General features: G+C 46.2%; 1 protein-coding gene across 1 annotated transcript in view; it reads right to left on the minus strand.

Annotated features, from left to right (window-relative positions):
- Positions 1-25,980, minus strand: part of HERC2 (HECT and RLD domain containing E3 ubiquitin protein ligase 2) — a gene marked incomplete in the record, with an annotated part of 3,551,743 nt that overhangs the window by 2,004,260 nt on the left and 1,521,503 nt on the right.

Consider the following 25,980-nt stretch of genomic DNA (forward strand, 5'->3'; position numbering starts at 1 on the left):
TGCTGTTCCAGGGATGGCTTGCACCTGTTACCCTGGCGTCTGGATACTGGATAAGGCCTTGCCACCTCCATAGAGCGGGATGTAGGCAAGGCCAAAAGACTACCCACCACCCTAGAAAACATAAGTGGTAGGAAACATAAGGGTAATGCTGCCCAATGCCAGATGTGTAAACTGCAATATGCATGCCCCTGAGGCACTTCCCATTATGGAGAACATTGATGTCTGTCCAGTGACAGAAGCCTGCTGCAGGCCTAGTGATACCACACCAGCACTACTAGGTTATACCACATACCATGTGTTATGGCCCCAACACCTGCACCAAGACATCAAAGGAGGGGGAGTATCCATATGCAGCACAGACACCCATATAGCCAGGTAACTGACAATGCACAAAGCAGCGGACACCACCCATGTGCACATAACTGTAGTCAAAACTGCTGTACAGTCTGTAGCATGCGACAGACCACATTCTCACACACAAGAACCCCAGCCAGACATCCGAAGACACTGAACAGTATGGATGTCCCACCAAATACCAGACATGGTACACAAAGTACCACATAGGTATAAAACCATTATGTATGCAAGGAGTCATCAGGGACCTAGGGACACAGGTCGACATTAATCTGTCATGTGACAGCCACAATGCCAATGTGGCTATGAAGACTGTTGATACTGGACACCGTATCATGAAAGGATTCACACCAACATCAACAGGGGTCACTGTGCCGCTGTACTGTCCCCTTATCAGACCCACAATCTAGTACAATGACTCATATGGGATGTACCATATGTGACACCTGCAGCGGTTTGGAAGACCTCATAGTTACCCCACCAACAGGATAAAGGGTGAAATATATGTCATATGCTGCCTGGCTGTAGACACCCCAGCTGACTGCAGCCACACACTGCCTACACAGAGGCATTGTATGTCCGTTGTACCAGGTCATGTCCAACACAGGAGTAATGGACATGCTACACCACAGGAAATCAAAGCCATTGGAGCTGTGAGAGTCACAGATGTCAACCTCAACACATAATGAAATAAGATGTGCTGGAGGGACAGATACATAACCCATAGGCCCCCCACACCCAGAAACAGGATCCCAATCCATGGTAGGCAGAGCACCTCACTGACACCCCTCAACAGGAATATTGCCAAGTGGATGGATGACCGTACATGTATACTGGGGTCCCCACTGTGTCACGACCAGACAGAGGCACAGTGAAGAACCTCATAAATGGCCATAATTAAACATAGCAAGGGGTGGCGAAAGACAAACACACTCTAGCTAGGCTTACCAATGGCCTAGGGTGTCTAGCCTACTATGAACCCATGAACCTATGAAGATACAACACGTACAGGACACTAAGGATAATCACAAGGCTTACCCAACTGATGGTAGGAACCATGTTGTGCATCCACAGATATGCTCCGAATCACACAGATATTACAAACAACATACCAAACACACACACATATTGCTAACATACAACCTGTCAGGTGCAGTACAAACACCACCCCCCCGAGTGCAAAATACCTATCCCAGCAGATGGTCCCCTGACATTGCAGATGCTGAGGTAACAGCCATCATCTGCAAAGCAGAACACACAGCAGCAAAGGTATGTGACGGTGTCCTGTGCTGAGGCCAACATGGACCCCAAGAGTAATGGAATGCAAAATCACACTACTGGCCAATGTCAGCCTTACCACAGGGTATGTACCCAAAGAGCAGTGTACAACAACAGTGGTCCATCACAACAAAGGGGTTGCCTGAATGGATACTCCAAACTAACACCCCAGGATCCTGACAAGCTTGTTCTGTACAGCTATGGAAATGATCAGTATGTACCGCAGACAGAAGGCTAATGTGGACCTACTGATACCGGACCCGACACACTGTGGCTGTTGTAACTGCAGAACCTGCCCCTAAACATGTCTGACCCATTTGAAGCAGTCATTAAGGTCAGTGATGAGGGCTATGTGGTCCACACAGCGTAGCTGGACCGTGCACATGCTTCTAGACCATACCGTACGTGTTCAGTATGGATATGTTCACCAGCTTAAATATACACCCCTATGTCAGTAGAGGGGTTGCAAAGCAGACCAAGGACAGAACTGACATGGTCAGACATGCTGCATCCATGCCAGACTACAAAGCGGATATGAGTGGCATCCCACAAGGCCTGGTCTTGTCCCCCCCCCCGTTCTGTATACATGTCCCATAGGTATAGGCCAACATGGAAGGACTGTGACTGAGTATGTATGCAGAGGAGTACAAACAGCCCACCGTATCCGACCCCCAGCTGACACAAGAAACCCACAAAAGGGCCACCCACAAACAAACAACTGTAGCCATAGCCAAGTCAGCAAGCTAATCGCAGAAATGTGTATAGACAACCACTGTGGATATACAGTAAGTGCCCACAAAATACCACGCAGGTGTTAACCCATGAGGCACCTAACATGTAATGTCAGACCTGGGTACAAAAGGTGATAAATAACCTGCACTGGACAAACATGTGTCTGTAGTGTTCGCAGAAACATGTACTATATACCCACCCAAACATGAAGGCTGGCAGATGTAGATAAGGGGAAACCACTCTGGCTCTGCAGCCATCATCCATCAGCATCACAACTGACTACAATAGCCCTTGTGGGATATACCGCAGCAGACACCTCCAACGACTGTAAAGTCCACAACAGTACCCCACCAGGGGTAGCAAAGAGCCTGAACAGATACCATGTGTTGCCTGAGTAAACAAACTGCAGCCCCACACACGTCCATCCTTCCCGGCTACAGGAAAGCTGTGCCTGATGTATGATGCCATGTCCAACCTGGAATGAATGAACATGTTGCACCTTGTACAATCTGAATGGCAGTGAGCTATGCACATGAGAGACCTGAACCCCAGCACTGACATACATAGGACAAGCTGTACAGAATGATCCATAACACAGAAGGCACCCCCACACTGCAGTAAACTCCTGGTACAGGGCAGCCAGAGTGCCACATATCGACACCCCTCAAGAGGCACCCTGATGAGTGTATGGGAGATGGTAGGCTACCCTGGGTATCACTGTTATGTCAGAGGTAGACAGAGGCACAGTATACCAACCATGACATATGTAATGGCAAACCCCAGTTACAATGTGTGTCAAAGGACAAACACACCCTGTGACTACCATCAGCAATGGCCTACAGAACATCGCTAGTGTTTGCCAATGCCCACCCATGTTGTGGAATACACTAGCAATGTTGGACGAGCCTGGTGTAGGTAGTCCATATCTGAACATATTGCAACATGGTCATATGTGCACAACTGGCCCCTACACAGTCTGTCGTGCTCACTATGAGGATGTCAAGCAGTGATAGGACTAAAGCCCAGGATACTGTCCACTACAGTGAAATACCGAACCAGTACACTATACGGTACTACAGTGTTAGGTCATTATGAAAGTATGTTGAGAACTGTCTGCAAAGTATCCCATGCAATTCCTGCAGGCACAGTATAATCCCTGTTGTGGCAGACACGAAGCAGTTGGCCAGTTAGTACACAACATGACACCCAGCACACAATCATAAACGTGTGATAATGATGAAGGTCACACACACCCAAATATGTGCTGGACTTCAGAGTACAACATATGGAAAGCTCACACTGGGCATGCCCGCACACTTTGATAAATGAGGCATATGTCAGACAACATGACATGGAAAGGCTGAACTGGGCATGCTCACACACTTAGGCCATATCTCTGTGTAGCAGTTGGCCACACATATCTGGTATTTGTACGTGTCAGTCCAGGAACCAACCACAACACAGCAATCAGCCCAGTGCACACAGTAAATGACCACAGAGACATAAGTGATATAGTGGATCGCCGTCATATGCAAACATCTGCCACAGATACACAGGTTGGTCATAGGAACAGGGAATGCTATGGCAATAAAGACCTGCAAACAGTAGAACAGCACAACAAATATTGTGCATCCAACAATTGAACATACGGGTGTAGAGGTCAATACTAGGCTTCTTGCCCCAGGGAATGGCAGCTCAGCCAGAGTGTGCTTAGCATCTGCATCCCCAGGATAGTAGGCTACCGTGCCACTGTACAGTATGTCACAGAAGGTGACATGTGAGGCTAGTGAGCTGTGCCTCTGTCAAGCAGGGGCACCGTGGAGGTCTCAGGGATTGAATGTGCTAAGCCACAGCCATGTTGTCGGTGTGTGCTGTGAGAGGGTTGCTGAGGATCTCTGACAGTAGGTGTCAGTCAATAACAGACTGAGGGGAGCCCTACCTGCATTCTCTGGACGATTCCACTGTCAACACTGTGTTGTAATGAGTATGTGTGAATGAAGTGCCGTGCTGGAACCATCCACAGATGTCCTCCCTCTGTGGGCTACAGCTCTGCAATGTAGTAGGTCGCTCTGTCTGTAGAACGGCGCATATATGGCCGGTGTACAGCTGACAGGTGTCTTGTTGTGGAGCAGTTATGGGTATATGTGGGATAGCATGACCAATGCAAACTGTACACATGCTCATAGGATGCAAGTGTCAAGGATTATGCTGAGTGGCCAGTATAGTCCTCCAGCATGGGTCCTCTGAAGTCATCCACCCCAGTCTACACAAGTGTAGAGTCTGCTTGTGCTAAACACAGTTTGTGTGCAGTGACAACCTTGCCTGGGGGTGGAGATGAGATATGGATGTCCAGGGAAAGGTGGACATGGGCAGGTATCAACAATGGTGGTGTACCTCTGGTGTGGAACAGTGAGTACCCACATTGTAGATGGACAGGTGCAATATGTATTAACCCATGTGGCTGTGGTGTGTGGTTCTGCCATAGCACATGGACCCACAAATTGTAGTGGCGGTAGGGTAAAGTGGTAAAGGCCTGAGTAGTTCTCACACACAATATGCCTGTACCTGATGTTAACAACTGGAATGGTGTATGTGAATACCTGCATATCCTGGCACTGTTCCCAGGGAAGCTAAGTGTGTGTCCTGGATGTGGGTGTGGTGTGCTGGACTGGTTGTGTGTTACAGGTCCTGTGGTCCCAAAGCATGGTATAGAACATAACCTGCCAGTGCGATGTGCACATCTGACCCTGATGTAGGTGGCTGCAAATGCATATACATGCTATCCCCCACCTGACAGGTAGTACGACATCTACAAACCTCTGTGGAAATGAAGATGTCAGCACCCTAGAAATACTACAGGTGCAGAACAGATGCCCAGTAATTCGGATAGTGCGCTCTGCTAATGCGCCCTCAAGTGTCATAATATAGTTAGGTAGGGGTTCAATCCTGCAAATGCTCAGTGTGTGTGTATGTGTGTGGGTGAGTGGGTTGTGTGTGAAAGGCTGTGAGAGGGAAATGTTCCTTTTGGCAACTGGGAGAACACACTACAGGATGCACACGCCCCTTTCTAAACACAGATGATGTCAGCATCCTATAAGTACAGCAGGAGAAGGGAAGCCTCCCAGTAATGCGAATAGCGCGCTCTGCTAATGCATCCGTCTCAAGTGTCATAACATAGTTAGGTAGTGGTTTGAATCCTGCAAATGCCAAGTGTGTGTGTTTGGATGGGGAGGGGTTATTGTGTGTGTGCAGATTTGTATGAGGGAAATGTTCCATTTGGCAACTGGGAGAACACACTACAGGATGCACACGCCCCTTTCTAAACACAGATGATGTCAGCACCCTATAAGTACAGCAGGAGAAGGGAAGCCTCCCAGTAATGCAAATAGCACGCTCTGCTAATGCATCCGTCTCAAGTGTCATAACATAGTTAGGTAGTGGTTTGAATCCTGCAAATGCCAAGTGTGTGTGTTTTCGATGGTGGTTATTGTGTGTGTGCAGATATGTATGAGGGAAATGTTCCTTTTGGCAACTGGGAGAACACACTACAGGATGCACACTCCCCTTTCTAAACACAGATGATGTCAGCACCCTATAAGTACAGCAGGAGAAGGGAAGCCTCCCAGTAATGCGAATAGCGCTCTGCTAATGCATCCGTCTCAAGTGTCATAACATAGTTAGGTAGTGGTTTGAATCCTGCAAATGCCAAGTGTGTGTGTTTGGATGGGGGGGTGGGTTATTGTGTGTGTGCAGATATGTATGAGGGAAATGTTCCTTTTGGCAACTGGGAGAACACACTACAGGATGCACACGCCCCTTTCTAAACACAGATGATGTCAGCACCCTATAAGTACAGCAGGAGAAGGAAAGCCTCTCAGTAATGCGAATAGCATGCTCTGCTAATGCATCCGTCTCAAGTGTCATAACATAGTTAGGTAGTGGTTTGAATCCTGCAAATGCCAAGTGTGTGTGTTTGGATTGGGGGGGGTTATTGTGTGTGTGCGAATATGTATGAGAGATGTGCCCCTTTTGGCAACTGGGAGAACACACTACAGGATGCACACTCCCCTTTCTAAACACAGATGATGTCAGCACCCTACAAGTACAGCAGGAGAAGGGAAGCCTCCCAGTAATGCGAATAGCACGCTCTGCTAATGTGTTTCCCCTGCGTATTGTAATGTAATTAGGTAGGAGTTTGAAACCTGTAAATGACATGTGTTGTGTGCATTTCCGTATGAAAAACATGTTAGTTTTGGCAATCAGGTGATAACACTACCTGATGCACATTACCCTTTCAAAGTACTGATGTGGTCAGCACCCTATAAGTATAGCCAGAGATGAGGAACTATCTAGTAAACCGAACAGTGCGCTTTGCTAATGCGTCCCTCTCACGTGTCATGACTTAGGTAGGTAGGGGAATGAATCCTGCAAATGGCAAGTGTGCATGTGTGTGGGGGTAGTAGGGTGTGTGTAAATGCAAGTGTGAGGGAACAGATCCTTTTGGCAAATACTACAATACACCAGATGCTGCATACTCCACCAGTAAACACAGGGGATGTCACCACACTATCAGCACAGCCAAACAGGGCTAGTTGGCCAGTAATGCCAATAGTGTGCTCTGCTACTGTGTCTATTACCATCGTCAGAGTACAGATAGGCATGTTTTGGTAACCCACAACTGTCACGTGTGATTGTGTCACACAGTATGACCTTGTGCGGGTGTTTGTACATAACAATGCATGCCATTGCCTAACCCAGCAATGGCATTGCACACATGATGTATGTGTGTGACAAATACACATAAATACCTGTGACCTGCAGTAGTTACCATGTCTGACACATGCTGTGTGTGGATAAATGGTATTAGCAATGTATACCAATATGACTGTGTCTTACTGTGCAGGGTCCGCACGTGGTATGTCCCTATACAGTGTGGGTGTCTATGGTGAAAGACCTACAGCAGGGGATACACATCTGGTCTGGGCCATATAGTGTACATGTAGTCAATGTACAGGTGCTGCATGTTCCCACCTGTTGTGGTAGTGGTAACATGTCATTCCACTGCAATTCGGTGACCACATGCTGTGAACTCTTCAACTAGAGTGTTGTAGCTACAGTAATGCTCACACACAATGTTCGGCTGGATGCAGTATGGCCTTATAAACACAGTTCATGGGGCTGTCATATTGCCGGTGTTGTTATGGAGGATAGGTGGTCTTCCTGTGTATGTGAGGGTTGTGTGTGCCATGCTATGAACCAGATGGCAGTCCGACACACTGTCAGCTGCACATGAGTAGGCCCTGATGGTTTGTGCTGTGCCAACAACCTGGAGGTGTGTGTATCTGTGTTAACTTGGGATACCACCCCCCTATCCATGTGTGTTACATGTGTAGGGGACGACAGGCATGGTATGGGGCATAACCTGTCAGTGATGGGTAACACCTGTGAGCCATGAATCATGCATCCGGTACTGCACAGACATTGCAGTTCACCGTGCTGAGGACAGTGTCTGGTGCATGCATCCTCCGGTGTACACTGCTGTTGTTGTGTAGCAGCACTGTTAGTGTCCTAACCTGTGTGATACCCACGGAGGTCACTATGTAAACCATGTCCTGCAGCATAAGGCAGTATGTGTGTACCTAGGAGCCTTGCCAGTATACATCGGGCCATGTGTGTCACGTGCAAGATGACCCGTGAACATCAATGTGGCTTCCCTAGCATGTAAGCACACGTTGACAGCCAGTGGATACCCTATGAATGACAGTGGAGACTGAGCATAATGTAGACATACAACAGCCTTCCCACATATAGTGGTAGAATATCTGGGGAGGGTATGTTGGCAACCAACATCAGGCTCATACTGGCCTGTGCCACATGCTGAGAGATCCATTCTATGTTCCCTATCATGTAGTCCAGGGAGGCATGTCCCAGGCAGCCACACTGGCATGGTCAATGAGTGAGTCATATCTGTCCATGCCTCTGTCTGACCTGTATGCATGTGTGCTGTGGTGGACCATAGTGCCCCTGAGTCATATCACTGTGACCTTCACCAGATACAGCCTGTTGAGCGGGACCCCAGTGCAGCACACATGACAGGTACCTCACACGTCTGTAGCAGGTGTGTTGTGTAGCCCTACAGGCTGTGGGTGTGTGGCACAGGGGATGTGCGTGCCATGTGTGGCATGTGCTCTGTTCCGACGGAACATATGCCTGTGTGCCAGCTGCAGAGGTGTGTGATGCCCAGGCAGGCTGCTAGTCTGAGTCCCCACATATGCCCCAGTGTGTTCAGCATGCTGTCAGTGTGTATCAATGTCTGACTGGTATTGTCGTCACTGTAATATCTTGTATTGATTTATTTATTTATCCTACATTTGTTGACTGGGATAGCCCAACTGGATGCATGTCCATTTCCAGGGGAGGCCTGTGGAGACAAGCTACGAGGGTAGCAGATACAGCATTACAGAATACTAGCATTACATAGTACAAACAGATTATTTACAGAGATTACATAAGTAAGCAAAGTCAAACATGTTCCACAGGTTAATGTTAGACCTGAGCACAAGCCAGGATTAAATTGAAATTACACAGTACAGTGGTTCACAGAAGTTACACATTCGAGTTAGCCAGGCTTGATACATTGACATAGCCAGTTACGTGACAAATGTTGTTTGAGTCTACTGTTGAATGACCTAAGGTGGACATTAGGGTAATATCAGCTGGAAGTGAGTTCCAGGATGTACTTACAGGGTTTGCAAAGACAGAATCACCAGCTGTGTTATTAAACTCGCTAGTTTGAAGTAGTACATTGTTAGAGGATCGAAGCGATCTAGGATTGTTATAGGGGGTGATTATAATTTAAGTGCAGGAGTATTGTCTGGATTATAGAGGGTTTATAGGCCATAATCAGTTGGTTATACTGTATTAGGCTGGGTATTGCAAGCCAACCAAGCTGATTTAGATTGATGCAATGATGTGTCCTAAAAGGCAGGCCAGTGGCAAACCTGGCAATGTGGTTGTAGCAAATTGAGTGCTTGTTAAGGACAGTCTTGTTCATATGTGAGAGTAGAGAGGATGCATACAGAAGGGCTGAAACAAGGTGTGAGCGAGCTATGGCACCTTTAGCTGGAGAGGCTAGGAAGGCTTTAATTCTGTAAAGTGACCCTAGCTTTCTATTGATGGCTTTGCTAATCTGGTTAACATGTATGTCACATATGAGATTATTGTCTATGATGACACCTAATAGTTTCGGAGATGGGTCAGGGGAGATTATTGTGCCATCAGTTGATGTTATGGTAATGGTGAACATGGTAGACCTACGTGTTGGTGGAATAACAGCAGTTTAGTTTGATTGGGATTTAGGATCAGACGATGTTCAGAAAGCCAGTTTGCTATTGTATTAAAGGTGGTCTGGGTAGCTGACTGGAGATGTGGCTGAGCAGATCAGAGTAGAGTATACAGCATATTGGATACAGCTGACTTTTGGGATGACAGTATAATGGTCGTTAATGACGATGGAGGACAGCAAGGGCCCTAGGATAGAGCCTTGTGGTACTCTGAGGGTGTTAGGTAGAAGGTTAGAGGGTTTGTTCTGCCAGAGGCCGGCCTGCTGTTGACCATGCAGGTAGGATTGACACCATTGGAAGGCTCCAGTATCTAGACAGTCTGTGCAGGGTGTGGAGTCCAAGTTGGTGATCAACCATATCGTATGCCTTTGAGTTATCCAAAAAGAGGGCTGTGGATATATAATTAATGTTGCAAGTATGGCTTATGGTGTTAGTAAAGGCTAGGAGGCCTGACGTAGTGCTGTGATGAGGACGTAAGCCATGCTGAGTGTCTGCCATAATGCGAGTTTGGATTAGGTGGTGCATGACTTGTCTATGACGAAAGTTTCCATAATCTCTGCAAGTGGAGAGAGTATAGCTATTGGCCTATAAGTGGAGACTTCAGTAGAGCTGCCTCCTGTGTGTGAAGTGGGATTACATATGACATTTTCCAGATGGTGGGAACGTTAGATTCTAACATAGTACCTTTGATTACCTTTGAGACGGGGTAAGCAATAGCATCATCTGGTTTTGATAGGTACTCGGCAGGGAGTTGATCAGCAGACAGTGTAGTGGGTTTCACTGTTACAACCAAGGTACGGAGAAGTGAAGTGGCGACTGGTTGGCAGCTAGACGCAAGTAGTTTTCTAGGGGTGCTGCTTTCAGGACCAGGGGAGCTAGGAGGTAGATGGCTAGCTAGGGCCTGCAATGTCTCAGTAAAGGACTGGTCAAAGCTATCAGGAACATCTTCAGGGGTATTATCAATAGTAGCAGCAGGGATTGGGGTTGACGTTTGTCCTGGACGTAGTATATATGACATGCCACCTGACAGGGTATGGCATTACTGGATTCAGAGAGACCAGTCCCCAGATTGGCTGTGTGGTGGCATCCCACACATGTGTTGTATGTTCCTGGCCAAGGGTGATGGCTGACTGCATACATGTGGCAGCTGTGACAATGACACATGACTCACATAAACCACGACTGGACCATAGAGGCGATTCACAGGTTACCTTTGCACATGCCACCCTAGTAGTGTGATTGCCATGGTGAGTACCAACACATAGGGCCAATGGGGAACAACATACTGAAGGTGTGTGTGTGTGGGTGGACTGCCACTGTTTCATAGCACTGACATATATGACTGCACACGTGGGTAAATGCCAGGTAAGACGTGTGCAATGTGTCACAGGCAACGTACATGCGTACAGGACAGACAGTGACGTTCTGTCATGTGAAAGGTTGACATACATATGGTACGCAATGCAGATGTCACTAGCAGTCTACAGAAGCACTGTAACTCTGCATTGCAGGTGTAAGCAGTGTTCCAGGGGACCCCAGGCGAACATGCATGCAAACAAAGCTACAGTACACAGGGCTGGAAGTACTGCATTATACAACAAAGAAGGGATAACAATAACAGTAAGTAACAATGCAAATATGTAGGCACTATCAACATGTACCCAGGTATACGCAGCACAGATGCCCATGGTAGAACCGATATTATGTCAAACTTATTTGTGATCTGGACAACATTGGTACTGCACACATATCTAGATGCGTGAACATACAAATGGCATAGTCGTTGTGGGCATCTTGACACCATTACTGTACATGTCCACCATTGCATATCACTACTTGCGTTAGCTTTCCCCCTGTGCTACCCATGTATGCGGCTATCTGTTGACAACCTTACCACCGGCATGCAATTATGTGCAGCTGTTATACTTTGGTATGTACTATGGGTGCAGATAACAATTCAGGACATTCATACAGTTACTACAGCAGGCATGCTGGGGTACACACACAGTCATAGCAGCACACTGTACTGTTACCAACATGATACTACTAATACACGTCTATGTAGTCACCCTGTGCATCAGCAACATGTTTACCTGTTCCCGCAATGATGTTGGAGATTGCAGGAGGTGGCACAGTGTCATCATATGCACAGGGTGTGGATTAGGTATGCCTGAGTCAGCCACTGATATCACCAATTGACATGTGTGTGTGTGTGTGTATGTGTGTTGGTGAGGGGCAGCAGTACAGGGTGGGGCAGTGTTGGTGCAGTATTTGCGTGTATGTGGTTGCCCTAAGTGTTAACATTTCGCATGTGTGTATGCACGCACACAGTTCCACCTCATGGCCGCCATATACAGGGGTTTGTGGACAGCCACAGACTGCACCTGGCAGGCCATACAGATCAGTGTCTGTGTGCATGGACACGGTACCTGTGCCTGGCAGGGGTGCTACGGACCGTATCCAGTACAAAGCCGGACTGGGTACTGTCATCAGAAGCGGGGGGGTGTTGACTGGACACATGTCCCTGTTGGGACTGTCCAGAGCCATGTGCACGTGGTCTCCTGGGGCGTTCCGATGACAGCACAGACCCAGCATTGCTGGGGCTGCTGCTGGCACTATGGGGACGTGCGCGAGCCTGTTGCCGTCCGCGCCGACTGCCAGCTGCTGCCGCTGCCGGCATACGGCCACGTCGACGCTGCAGACGCCCACCATTGCCCTGGCTCATGGACATCTGGTTGTGGAACTGCTGTAATATGTCCCCACAACGTCTGTCTATGACATCGGTGAAGTTACGGATAGCATCCGCAATGTCACGCATACTGTCTGTCATGGCTATGCGACATGCTCTGAGCTCCCTCAGACCCTGTCTGGTGTACCTTTCCATACGTGACTGAGCCTGCATGACAGTCGAAACATAGCTGAGGTTGACAGACCTCTTTGGGCATGTCGGCCAGAGGCAGTACGCCCACGGATGCTCCCACGAGAACCCATGGGCAACTGTCTGTGTGGTACCATCGGAGGACCCTGCCCATGGCTGCTGTGTGGGGACGCATGTGCCACAGGTACCACATTACCCTGGTCTATGCCCGCTGTATCCTGTCCATCACCTAGGGACAATGGTGACAAAGGATGTATAGGCAGGATGACTGTGCGCAATGATGGGGTTGACAGCTGTGTACTGTCAATTGGCTGACCAATGGCAGACCCTGACACACCTTCCTGTACCATTACACATATATCATCATTACCAGTAGCCGTGGCACAGGATTCAGGTTCCCTGCTGCAGGTCACCAGAGCAGACCCAGAACCTGTGGGATGAAGACAAGAAACACAGTTTACAGTCTCCAGACATTGTTACCAGTGATGCACTTATACACACATGCACACATGGACACAGGCACACATGCACACATGCACACGTGGACACATGTACACATGCACACGTGGACACAGGCACACATGCACACGAGGACACAGGCACACATGCACATGTGGACACAGGCACACCTGCACACATGCACACGTGGACACAGACACACCTGCACACATGCACACATGGGCACAGACACACCTGCACACATGCACACTCTGCAGTATACACACAGAGCACTACTGAGTTACACTACTGTTACTAGCATTATCAGGACTATTATAGGTTATGTTAAACACACTCACCAGCATGGATGGCCTGTCTCTCTGTAACCCTGGAGGGACCTGCAGAAATGATGAGATTAATGTCAGTGGGCACATCTGTGCCATTGATATTGCATATGATACAGTGTACAGAACAGTCAGGTGTACATATGGCATATTACCTGCACGCTCCATGTCGTGCTGCTGTGTGGAACCAGCCTCCATCATAATGCAGGTGGTACTGCTGTTGGTGTTCCGGGGCTGGAGCCACAACACTTAGAAGTAGCCCCTCCAGTCTGGTGAGGGGATGTGTGCCACCCCACCTCCTGTGGCGACCTGTTGCCTGTGGATATCTGATGCACGCTGCCGGACACTTCGGATTAAATCACTGCAGTGATGTCGTACCTGTTCATATGTCCTGTTATGCGTGCCAATATCATTTACCCTACGGACAAGGTCTTGCCACAGTGCGGCCCTCTCCTGCTGATTCTGACTGGTGCGGGAAAACAGGATGTCATACTCCCACACCAGGCTCTGGTGGATCTCCTCATCTTCCGCCACAGAGTAGGCGGGGTTACGCTGTCGCGTCATCTCCCTGGAAGAGAACACAGACAGGATATCAGCAGACCATGTCAGCAATATATGGCACACATACTATACATGATACTCATGTGTAGTGATATACTACTACTCCCATATGTTGAATGTGTGTGTCGTGGTGGATACACAGGTACATGGCCAGATATCAGTGCTCAGCCAACACCTGTGCAACAGTACCTGCCACATTCCACACAACGTAGTAGCATGCCCCATCGGTCAGCACACACTGACAGGTGCAATGCACAACCTCACTCTGGGGGTTCATCCCAAGGTACTGTATGTGGGACACCGTCCACTACTGTGATGTGGACAGACGTTACTCGGCCTGGATATACATATCCCACCACCACCACCAGCACAGTAGACTACTTTGATATGTATGTGGTTAGACAGTTATTCACTTGCTGGGACTGGGATGGTATCCATGCAGCACACTGGGCCAGTGGAAGCCACAAGCCACACTGCTGACACCTTTGCAAATGCTTACCACGGACATGCTGCGGATTGCATGACACTTGCACACACATGTCTAACCCAGACCCTATGCACAAAGGTTAGGCATCCTGTCCGGTGGACCCCAGACAGAGGCAGATTGTATAACAATAGCAGGAGGCTACTGCAGGACAGAGCACATTCACATTAAGGGTAGGCATCTGTGGTCAGCACTGGTACTACGCTACAGTCCGTCATAACAACAGCCACAGCCTACTCTGGGAGGGAAATGGACACAAACACTATGGATGACCACAAGGCCTTCTTCAGTTATCTTACACATATGGACCACATGCCTCAGATATGCTCTGTGTTAATCCACACCTACTTAACATTCACCAAACAAAATATTGGCAACAATCCTGCAGACATGTTCGGTGCACATATCCCCCCTCCTTCTCCCCCACCTTTGAGATATTTATCCCGGCTGGATGTAACCTCCCTATCATCGCACATGTCCAGGTAAGGGCCGCCCTCAGCAGAGGAGAACACACATCATCACTGTGACCTCGTGGTCCCCCTGGATGTGTGCTACCAGCACTCTGAGAGGACATACCACCGCATGTAACACTGATAGTTTATCTTGGCCGTGCTACAGGATATGTACCTGGACAGTGGCATACAGCAACAGTGGTCCCACAACACTAAGGGGGCACCTCGACTGACCCTGGGAATTACCACATCATATGCATAATGGGCCTGGTCTGCTACGCTATGGAATTATGCAGTATGGGATGCATATGCAGTGACATCAGGTACCTGCAGACACTTGTTCCCAGCCAGTGTGCCTTTGGGATGGGCTGATCCTGACTTTTGGGCCTGGCTGACATTTCAAAGCAGTCACTACAGCCATTGCTGGGCCAACGCACAGACACATGCTGCCAGGATCCTGGCCTATGACTGCTTGACATGTGATGTATGGTCATCCCCTTTGGTGGAATTACGTACACAACATATCACATGGACATACCTATGGATACAGACCTATGACACATTTGGAGGGTTCACAGTATGCACACTATTAACCTGCTACTTTGCATTACCTCTGTTTGTCGCAGCTGGTTGCGTTACCACAGCTTCTGCTTGCTGCTGCTACTGTCAGTGCTGACAGCTTCAGGTTACAGAGAGTCAGAGTGTCTGGTGTTTTTTTTTTGCTCTCTCTCTCTCTCTCTCACTTCTCGCTCTCCCTCTGTCTGCTTACAGACAATGCAATGAATGTATTGCATGTAGGGAGTGTTAGCACTGGATGCTTTTGTAGGTATCTGCATAGGTCCATGTGATGGCCTCTGCACCAATTGTAAGCCAGCATTTGCTAATTGCATACAGCCAGTTGTGTACTGATTGCAGTTCTCACTGTGATTTCAGGTCAGTGCTATAAAAGGGTATGTGTGATAGGCGTTTCCCTTTCAGATTGTGAGGGCGGGGACCATGCTGGTATGCTGTGGACAGTGTTCTGTGACTGTAAAGGTTAGTAGGTTAGTATCTCTCTCATGCTTCAGGCTGTGTTGTATATTCACAATTCTCCATTCCTCTTTCATGTTCCCTGTAGCAAGTGTGCATGCACATTGACTCCTACAACTATATATATATATATATATATATATATATATATATATATATATATATATATATATGTACATATGCATACATATATCTATGTACTTTAACTGACCTTATTATCTACAGGCTGCCAACTAGCATGGCTGTTTCTTTTCACACACTACTATTATGGAAATCCAGTAGTTTTGACATTTATTTTAAATGACATGCGTTGTGTACTACACATCCTATATTCCCTTTACATTCATCCCTACTTTTACAGGTTATATTTATTTTAGCACAATGTTTTTGTATAAGAGTCATGGCTTAGTGGTAGGTTGTACAGACTAGCGTTTCCAAGGTCCTGGGTTCGGGACTGACGGTGGGAGTTTATTTTTCTTTTGAAATGAGTACAGGACCTGTCAATCACAGTGACTAAGGCACTTTTAAGCAGTTGTAACCGGGCTAGCGCTGGTTTGCGCGGAGCTCACGCATGCGCACTGGCGGTTAGCTACGCGCACACCCGCGCTATTTTCTTTGAAAGAAAAGAAAATGGGGAGACAGGAAAGTGGTGAAAAAGGGGTCACAAAGAGGGTAAGACAGTAGGGAAACAAGCTTGGGATGTGCAGGAGGGATGTAGGTAGGGCCCATAGCTGCCCATTTCTTCATCAGCAACAGCTGTGCATATGTATGTAATTTGGTGTGACATTTGAAACCTTCCACCCCTGTAAGAGGTGTCAGGACAACAATAATACTTGTACAGCCAATTGTAATTGATAGGTTCCATGTCCAGCGGACATGTGTGGAATGGGCAGCTATGTATGGGCGTAATTTTTTGTGGGTACAGAGTGCCCTTTTTTTATTTTTTGTTTTTTTTCAGGTAAGAGTGGTATGTCAGGTGAAGGAAGTCGGTTCACCTGAGGAGGTAGGTTGGGTAGGTAAACAGACAAGACAAACAAGACGCATACAGGGGCGGTGTATGACACGTGTGGGGGGGTTACACAATTGACGGGGACGGAGGTTTGGATATCTAGAGCCCATGAGCCCACAGATGGCAACAGTGGAACTGATATCCCCACCCATAGGCAGTTGCCACTGTTCCTTCACTGCCCAGGACGGGCTGTGCTGGGGCTGTGTAGGCGGGGCAACAGGCATGCCCGTTAGTTGTGCCACCCGTGCCTCGAGCTGGCGTAGGGGCTCAAGGACAGAGTCCCGAATCTCCCTATGCACCACAGTCCGGACGCTACGGAGGGTGAGTGGTGGATCTCCTCCGCCACACTTGCAGAGGGGGCGAGCCCCATCCCCTGCAGCGCTTCCACCTGCAGGTGGCACAGGGCCACCGGAGGAGGGTCCGGACTCGGCACTAGTGCCAGGTGCACTTGCCAGCTGAGGTGGGAGAGGTGGGTCCGCTGGAACCCGCCTTCCCTGTCGTACTATGTTTTGCATTATGTCATGACAGTTTGGGTTAGTGACATATAATACCATTCACAATTAGTTGTAACAGCATGCATTAGTATTCCCATTAACCAAACACCCAGATATTCACACCATTGAACAGCGTGCATAACACATGCATAATTTGAACAGAAATACACAGTCCAACAACATGCAGGGTTAATTGATGGCAACAGGCCATCAGGTGTGGATGTATGAACAGGGCAGATGCATCAACGGACATGCAAATATATATGACCCAACAGGACAAACGTCCAGGGTGTTAATTGTGATTGCACATACCATTTTCACGTGGAATGGGTTATATGTGGTTATAGGGTGGGGTAAAGAAAGTAATATTAACACCTTCAATAACAATACATATGCTGTACATTTCTAATAGCTACAGTTATATACACACTACTGTTCTAACTACAGTTTCCTATATGATAACTATTTCACCTTGCTGATAGGACTGTTACTGCAACATCAATATACATTTTAGTGTTCTTCATACACATTCATATCTAGCTATGTTCAGCTACATCATCTTGCTACTTTTGCTTTATATAGCTGTAGACAAGTGTGGATGTTTGGTATATCAGACAATCATCCTATCTCATGTATTTCAGACTGAGGGCAACATATCCAGATTTTGGGATACACATTCCACATGCAGCAACACTTTGAACAGATTTCGCTGTTTGGTTTTGAGTCTCACATGCATTTCATTCTGTCTTGACTGCAGTATACTTTATTCAGGGGTTATTACTACTGTATTGCTGGATTCATGACACTTTCTCACACTCTCTCACTTGCTTTCATTTTACTATTCAGGATGGTACTTCTAGGCTTTATTGACATGTTTTAACAGTAGTTATTACAATCCTTTCCAGCAGTTTCACTTCTGTCATGTTTCAGTATTTCCACAGGGATATATTTCACACATGTGATTTCATCATCTTCTGCAGCTATACTTTTCAGCCTGTGTGTACTATTTTCTTACAGGCAGGGCATTTTTATTTCAGAATATATGTCGGACAGTTTCATGTTTAGTTTACACTTACAGGCTGGGAACTCTTGTAATCAAGCAATACTTGCATACACTTTCACACTGTTACTTGCAGATTTTATTCCTTACTGACTACACTGCACTCTTTTGCTGACTGTCATACTTTTATATTTCTTTACAGTTACTGGTAGTGGATTACTGACCTGCCTGGTGGCGCAACCGCACCAGCCTATCGCCATAGGCTCTGCGGTTCGCAGAACGGACACCTGCAGCTGTAATATAAATGAAGTAATATTGGAATACACATCTCCATAATATCAGCTAGTTTAATTTTTTACATACATAATTGTTACTTACTCAGTAGTGGGGCGTTGGGTGTTTGCCGGGCCTCCTGGATCCAAAGGTTCAGTTGGTCCTGCTTGCGTCTCTTCAGGTCCGCATGGTGGTGACGGACCTGCTCACCAGTCCTTGGAATCCCTGTGGCACTGGTGAGATCATGAGCCAACTGGTCCCACGCCTCAGCCCTGTATGCTCCCCAGAGGACCTGGCCCTGCATGAGTTGGGCCTCATGATTGTGGACTAGGAGCCAGGCCATGTACCTGGACTCCTCAACACCCCACCTCTGTGCTCGAAAATGACAACCTTCACCTACTCCTGACATTCTGCCTGCAGGTCTGTTCTACAATCGTTTATGCTGTGTATTCCCACCTATGGGGCTTATATAGTCCGTTTTTCCCACACATATCTGTGATTGGCCATTTTGGAATTGTATCAACTTCAGTAAACCTGCATTGTCATGCTGTAGTTTGTATTCATTCCTATATATTAGCTATTATTGCATTTCTAGGTACTGCTGTCATGGCTTAGTGGTTCTGTACCTTGACTATGGTGTATAGTATCCTGGGTTCGAACCTGGCCACTGCTTTTTATTTTTCATGACTGTCTAGACATGCTGAGGGGTGTGTCTGTGTAAAGGCAGTTTTGATACGGCTTGCTCAACGCGTTGCCGTCGGTTAGCTTGTTTGCGTGCGCAGCTCACAAGAACGGGTACACTGCTTTAAGCCTCATTTGGCTATCGGCACGCATATTACGCTCAGCTCAGTTAGGGGCACATAGATTTAGCGTGTTAAACCACTGCTCAGCTACGGGCACTCATTTTGCACCAGTTAAACCACTGCTCATCTACGGGCACATGCACTCACCCTGTTAAACTGTAGCTCATCTATGGGCACATCTGGCATTTTTTATTCTTTTGTTACCTCACATTTCTTCAATATAAATGGGCAATTTCATTACATTTTACATAAGTTGTGGTTTTATGTCTACATATTTGTCAGGGACTTGTTTCCTGCTTATTTTGCAAAAAAAAGATTGGTGTTGTGGGGGCTCGAACCATGAATGCCTGCTCTGCAGCCAGCATCTCTACCGCTATGCTATTGCTTCCTGGTTTATTTTGCATATTTAGTTCTTGTCTGCTTTCCCACTGACTGCTAACTGTAGCTGCGCTACGGGCATGCCAGCAAACGAGACTCACGGTTAAACATCTTTACAGTTTAAAAAAAAATTATAACATGTTCATTTATATTTATTTTATGTTCATAGTCTGTGGGGGCATGTGTTGTGTTCTGTTTATTCACATTTCCATGGACTCTGTCGTGGGTGTTTCCTTTGGGTAGTTTTCCTCTTCTGGGGGCGTGTCCGCTTACAGGGCTCGGCCTACGGACACACCCCCTACTGTCTTACACGGACAGTGTTGGCCTTCAGTGTGATTCAGCATGCTCTCATTAATATGCAGAGCATGCTGACATCACTCCGTTTAACTGCAGCCTCCGTGTATGAGTTATAACTCTTACACGGAGGCTTCGTGAATCCTGCCCAGTGTCTAATCATCTAAGCCAACATGCTCCATGAATAATTATATTGCAGACAATAAATCATTTTTATATACAAATATATATATGTATGTATGTATATACACAAATATTCATAGATTAAATGAAAAACTTACATCCATCATACTAGCAATACATTTTTTGAGACCCAATAATTAATAAAATTGCAATTGCTATATACTCATGAAAAAACACAATATGAATATAAACACGCTAACCAATGCCTAAACTGAAAACATTATGAATAATATTCCATTTTTTATTATCATTTATTAGTAGTAATTCCTTACTAATTCATTTTCCTTTTATTTACTACCTAGCCAATGCCTTTAACTCAAGTATACTATTAATAGTACAGCAATCATTTATACCTGGCCAGACACATGAATGTAGTTGCACTTCCTGTTTGAAAAGGAAATGGCATCATGTTAAATATTATAAGAAGGAAGGTTTTAGTTGTTGCCTGATGAAGTTTGCTACTTGAGACAAATGAAAAGTGCTTAACAGTAAATAAAGAAGCCGTTCTATATCCATCACCGTTATTTGGTTTTAGTTATATAGTTTGTGCACTTTTTGGTTCATTTATAAAGTAAAGAATTTAGCCAGCGTAATAAAGTTTACTTAGAGGTTTTCTCCTTTGCATGAACAGCTAAGGAAATAAAATACTTATACTTTCATACAAGGTCACCTGCTCTACAAGGACTCCCTGATACAGTAATGACTAGGTTCATCCTCTCAAACAATCTCCTATACCTATTAAGTACACAAAGCATGAAGTCATGTACATGTACTGATTATAAGCATGCTTATTTTCTTAGCTCACCAGGTCGTTCCAACCAAAGTGCACTTCTCACAATTCAAAAAACAGCAATTAATATCCGATACCCACCTTATTAACATACATATTGCCCAACTCACTGAAAACTTCCACAGCCATGATTGGAGGGATGGGCTGTCCAGACAGAAAAAGTCAGCAGGAGGGCACCAGAAAGTCACCATGGAGGTTACCTCACACATCAACTGTACAGTGTGAACATACCTGTAATATCTAACATCAGACACCTCCATGCTGAAACTGGGACAAATTTCAAGCAGTAAATTCACCATTCTGGATGCCACAGGCAGGACAGCTAAAAGGTCAAATATCAGAAACACAACCACTCAAGTAGAGATGTACCAAAAGAGACCAAACGGCCAGAGTTACAGACTAGCCAATAACGCTTGGCAAAGATATGAACCTTGAACAAAGTAACTACAGAACAGATGTCTGCAATGTAGAGAGTCTTGAAAACAAGCACTAAAAGCAGCCCCCTCTAACAGATTGATATCTGACTTCAGCCATTTCCAAGCACCATAATTAGGTCAGGATGAAAGGGGTAGAAGCCATAGACGCAAGTTGTTAGGAGGCATGCTTGCACCTCAAAAGACTTGCTAATTGGGCAACAATGCAGTACCAGCATTCATATAAACAGTCACAACTATTATCACATTTAAATGAAAGTCTTTACATGTTAAACACTCCAGTAGGGAGTTAAGTAAAACATCTCAGTTACTGTTCTGCATTTACCAATTACATGGACTTTTCTTTTGGATTCTCAACTTTAGATTGGAGGGGGGGGGGTGCTGTTATGGGAACTACCCAGGGTGTCAAATGACCTAGCTGTCTAGCTGTAGTTCTGCAATTTCCAACAGGTAGTGGCAGAACACCTAATGGCAACAGTTATCAGTTCACTAAAACAGGGTTTGCTTGCTGAATGCTAGAGCTTGCCACAACAGAATGAAGGGGATGAACAACTGTTCACAGCTTCAAAATTAATTTGCTTACTTTCAACAAAACATGAGTCGAAGTGCAAAAAAAGTTCAAAAAAACATTTTCAGTTGAAATATGGACTGGTTGAGACTAACACAGCCTGTAATTCCCTGCACATGTAAACCTGTAGCTCCAAGTGAAAGAAGCTTAAGTCCAAAAACAAGAAGGAACTGGTTGAGTAGAGGAGGAAATCCCTCTCTGGCTTAAATAAACAAATTCGAGATCTTGTTGAGTTCTCTAAAGCTAATTGCAAAATAAAAATTGCCTCCCCAGCTAAGGATAATCATAAGGCATTCTTAACATTATGTCCAAAAATCTAAAATGGAATACCCAGCTATGCAATAAACTGGTTGTGGACAGCACCACCCATACTCAACCAGAGGTAATAGCCAACCTGCTAGCTGACAGATTTGGAGCAATGTTCACCACCTGTCCCCCTCCAGTCATCCCCCAAAGTATACCAGCCACCATTCCACAGCCTATTGTCTCAAGACAGCAGGTCAACTTGGTGCTCTCCAAGGCCAAAAACACAGAATCAATGGGACCAGGCAACATCCCAGGTTGTCTTTAAACAACTTAAAACAACCTAGCAGACCCACTTGGATCCCTGTTTAACCACAGCCTACAAACTGGCTATGTTCTGGCAGAATGTAAGACAGCAACAGTAATCCCTCGGCACAAAAGTGGACTATTAACCGACCCTGGTAATTATAGCTCCATAAGCTTGACTAGCCTCATCTCCAAAGCCATGGAAAAAATCATTATGGACCTCATTAACAAGGACACAGGTAATTTCCAAACTCTAGACCCAACCCAGTTTAGATTTCTTTAAAGGTAGATCACACATGTTAAACATGGTTGACTTCTTCCAGAAAGTCACCAAGGTCCTGAACGAGGGAAAAACAGTGCAAACTGCCTAACTTGACCTAGCCAAGGCATATGACCCAGTCCCCCACTCAGGTACCCTACAATACCGGATGGGTAGGAAGCTGGCTCACCGACAGGATACATACTATGAAAGTGGGTGACTTCATCTGTAGCAGAAGACCAGTTACCAGTGGTGAAGCAAAGGGTTCTGTGCTGGGCTCCTTGCTGTTTGGAATTTATTTCTCAGTAGTCCAGGCAAACTTGCGTGGCCTGTGGCTGACCAAGTTCGCTGATGATTGCAAATTGGGAAAAATCACTGTGTCCCCCAACAATGTTAATATACTGCAGACAGGGTTAACATAGAAAAATAATTGGTGCTAAAGCCACAGATTATAGATAAATGGAAAAGAATGCATTACTATTCCCTTTAGAAAAGCTGACGTCCTTGTTAACTACATTACAGACATTACTCCCTCCCCCCCCCCCCATCACAAGTGTAGACCCAGTGGTACGTGATCTGGGTACATAGGCTGACAGCAATCTGAACTTTGACCATCACATACCTACAGCAGTAAGGAAATCCTTCCATGTGGCACATCTTTTAAGTAAAGGCATTGCATCTAGAGCAAAGAATGTTACAATTCCATTATACTCATCCTACATCAGACCATAAAATGCTCCCTTCTGCATGTATCTCACCAGACACCTGTACAACTAGAGAGACCACAGAAGTTTCTCAGCAAGAAATTACAGGGTACACAAAACAAGTCTTGCATGGAAAGACTGAAAGCCCTGTCACTGTATTCTCGCTCCTACAGGTTGCTAAGGGGTGACCTGTGTCCGACTTGCAGGGCAGTCTGACTAGACCCTGATGGAAATGCAACACATTCGTAAATCACACTGCATGAGGGTCACTAGCTCCAGGGATCTTAACCTTGCCTCTGACATGAAAAGGTCACTCCCAGAGACTGCCACTTCTCTGGAACAAGCTTCCAATTCACGTGAAACAGAGCCTCTCCCTTACCCTCTTCAAACGCAACCTGGACAGAGGAAGTCGGTATTAACTACCATAGATCCTTACCTCTGCAAACTTCACTCACCTAACCACTAACAACTGTGGTAATTCAAGATAAATATGGCTAGGCTTATAAGGGCTTTAGGGTCATTAGCCTAGTAATCTTCTATGAACCTGTGAAGATCCTCCAAACAAGAAATGATGGCCTGTCACTGTATTCGTATGGTCGTTTCCATCATTTTGGTTGTTTTACATTAGGAAGGTTTGTGGCATGCACTGTGGTGGCAGGACAGGTAGCTTTCATCCTTCTAAGTTGGGAACTGCTGATTGAGAGCCCAGTGTCTGTTATTCTTAAAGTGTATTAGTTCTGGTTTAAGCACTTGGGCTTCAGGCCAGTTATTTTACATTAAGAAGGTTCGTGGTCTGCACTCTTGTGGGAGAAGAGGCTGGACTCTGCCCTTCTGAGCTGGGAATTTCTGGTTAAAGGTTTATAGTGCCTGAATATTTGAACTGTATCTTACTGAAATTGGTACATCTTGTTTGTTGTAGCATAGACTAGATCCAGGCCTGCTGAATCTAGCTTTGTTTATATGCTTGTTGTTTGTTTGCTTGTTATTTCCTGGAACGCTAATTCCACCTAATACACGGCTTCTCAGCTTCTGTGGATCACTAGTGATATCTGCATTGCTTACTGTACTTATTTCCTTGTTTCACTTGAAAGAAAGTTACTGTTTGTCGTTTTTCCATTTAAGTTACCTGTAACACATTGCACTTAAGTTACCTGGCACTTGCTCACTAAAGCAATTATATAAGTCAGCACTAAAAATTAAAAGCACTACACCCTCACTCCCCACTGGCCCTTGTTTTCAATTAAGGAATTCCCAATATTATTCTAGCATGTCCAAAGGTCAGTTGTCAATCTCCTCTCCGGTCCAGCTGGTGAATCTGGGAAACTTGAGGCAATGTTACAACTGCCTCATGTACACAGACAACCCTCTCCTCCTCCCAACAAATTCCAACACATGTGAGAGATGCAACCATATAGCCAAACTGGAGGCTAAGCTCTCTCAACTCAGTACTGGCATAACCAGTCAGGAGGAGAAGGAAACCACACTCACTACAATTCCAGTCTCACATAGACCTACCACGACAGCAAACCAAACACATAATCACACAAAACATACTCAGAGGCTCTAAATAAAGATCTGCCTAAGCAGCAGAGACCTCCAAAGCAGACACCCAAGCAACCGCTACCCCAAAACAAAACACGTGCAACACACATCTCACAAAGCCAGTGTGCCGAACAGTCACAGCCCTTAAGACTAAACAACACACCTGATACACTTGTAATAGGTGACTATCGTCAGGCACACTGACGTCCCGCTCACCAGGCTGAACAAGGAGAGGGTCACGGTGAGCAGCCTGTCGGGCGCTAGGATCCGCCACATAACACAAGCACTCAGGTCACTCCAAGGCAAGTACAAATATGACTCGGTCATTGTCCATGCTGGTGTGAATGACCTGAGACGTACCTCCCTGGACTACATGAAAAGAGACATAAAGGAGCTCTCTGAGCATGTAGCCCAGGCCGGTATGACCCTGACCTTGAGTAGCATCTTACCCTTACCAAGAATGATGCCACAATATGAAGACAAGATGATCAATTTCAACAATTGGCTTAAGGACTGGTGTCATTCAAAGGGGATCCAATGCCTGTCAGCTTGGTATGATATGCTAGACAAGCCACGATGCTTCGCTAGGGACGGCTTGCACCTGTCACCCCTGGGCTTTCAGATATTGGCAAAGGCTCTTGCTACCCCCATAGTGCCTTTTTTAGGCAAGGCTCAAAAGACAAACCCATCTCCATAGGTATCACAAGGGATAAGAAACTAAGAGTAATGCTACTCAACACCAGAAGTCTAAACCTCAAGATGCACGCACTCGAAACTCTCCTTAGCATGGAGAACATCGATATCTGT

The sequence above is a fragment of the Protopterus annectens genome, chromosome 5.part0, assembly GCF_019279795.1.
Source record: "Protopterus annectens isolate FY-2018-M chromosome 5.part0, PAN1.0, whole genome shotgun sequence".
NCBI classification, from domain to species: domain Eukaryota; kingdom Metazoa; phylum Chordata; order Ceratodontiformes; family Protopteridae; genus Protopterus; species Protopterus annectens.